The sequence below is a fragment of the Theropithecus gelada genome, chromosome 20 (assembly GCF_003255815.1).
Source record: "Theropithecus gelada isolate Dixy chromosome 20, Tgel_1.0, whole genome shotgun sequence".
Classification (NCBI taxonomy): Eukaryota; Metazoa; Chordata; class Mammalia; order Primates; family Cercopithecidae; genus Theropithecus; species Theropithecus gelada.
In genome coordinates this window covers 15,918,605-15,920,392 of record NC_037688.1, presented here as the reverse complement: position 1 = coordinate 15,920,392, position 1,788 = coordinate 15,918,605, and positions in this window count along the sequence as shown.

Here is a 1,788-nt window from a genome sequence, read left to right as displayed (position 1 = left end):
CTGCTTGTTCTGCTCCTTCTTCCACAGGGGAACAATGGACATGGAGAGGCAGAGAGGGGCACAGGTCCGAGTGGCGGCTTGGGGACTGGGGCACAGGGCTGGGTTTGAATCCTGAGCTTTGAATGTTCTGGCTGTGTGGCCTTGGGAACCTCTTTTGGACTCAGTTGCTTCATCTGTAAAATGGGGAGGTTCACCTTGCCTTGCTTGGTTGTTTTGAGAATTAAATAGAGCCCCATAGAGAGTCCCTGGTGGGGACGCTTGAAGATGCTGACAGTACCAACTCCAGGACACCTGGGGCTTTCAGGAATGATACCGAGGCCTCCTGACTTCTTTTGGGTTTAATCACAGCCCCTGAAGTGGGAGCTGACCTGTTAGAGAGCAGCAGCTCATGGAAGGCTGGAAGCCAGGCACTGGGCCTGGTGGGCATGACAGCTTGCTCAGCCCTGATGGAAAACAAAGGGCCTGCCTGCAGCAGCAGCAGACGCAGCCAGCCCTGCCCTGCCCCAGAGGAGAGGGAGGACCTGCTGTCACCCCACGACCACCCACCCTGTCTCACAGTGACCCTTCTACATGGCCAGCCCAGCTGCCTCCCACCTAAGCCCCTCCAGCACACCTTTCCTCCTGCACCCCTTCCCTGCCCCAGTGGCCCAGCTGCAACTCAGGCTCTGTCTGTTGCTCAAAGGTGGGGATGGGGCTGGGGAGAGAGAGGGAAAAACAGCCTCCCAAGCCTGGGCACCTGAGAGCCAGTGGAAAGTGGTCAGTAGGGGCCCCTTGCCCTGAGTTAAAAGGACAAGGAGCTGCCTACACTGCAGGTGGCCCGAAAGCTGGGTATAGAAGGTGCGAAAGGCCAGGGGACCCAGATGTGACCCAGACCCCATGTTCCTCTTCTTCCCTTCGGGTGGTCATGGGAGGACCCTGCCCTTGAGAAACCATGTGGCTCCTTCCCACAGACTTCTACCTCCCAGGAAGAGGATGCCCAGGGCCTTGGTTCCGTGCCAGGCTCAAGTCCCAGCTTGCTTTCTTGCCATGTGACCTAGGCAAAACCCACCTATCCTGAGAGGCCCCTGGAAAGTGCTAGCATGTGTGTGAGGCTTTATAATTACCGCCACAGGTTGTCCCTCCTGAGTGGGTGACAACATGCATGGGTCAGGGCAGGAGGGGCTCTGGCTGGACATGGCTGAGCTCACATGGAGCCTGCAGTGGCTTCTTCTTCCTTTGTCCCCACCCCTACCTGCCTCACAAAGCAGTGGGGTTCCTACACCTCCACCAGGTCCTCAGCCTCTAGGCTCCAGCCTGGGCCTAAACCAGGGCAGCCAATGGGGCCCTGGTCTGGGAGCCCAGATGTTTGGGTTCAAGGCCAGGCCCTTTGGTAACACATGGCCTGAGGCCTCTGTCTGTCCCTCTCTCAGGCCTCAGTTCCCCATCTCAGTGCCCCACCAGCAGGCCTGGTGCTCTGATTCTGGGAAAGCGACAGGATCAACCCATGGCCCATTTTCCCTTCCCTGCCCCTCCTGGCCTCCAGCCTGTTCCCCTCTGGTATCTCCGACTAGCCTCTCTTGGTTGTAAGTGGCAGAAACAGCACAAACCGGCTTAAGCAGCTGCTCACTGCACCTGGCCATACAGGTACTTCTCCCACCAATAGGCCCAGGAATGCTGACCTACAGGACTGCCAATTTCCTGTTTCCCAAACCTGATGAGTGTCTCCTTCTCTTACAGCACAGCACTTTTTTTTTTTTTTTAGACTGAGTCTCCCTCTGTCACCCAGGTCAGAGTGCATGGAGCAATCTC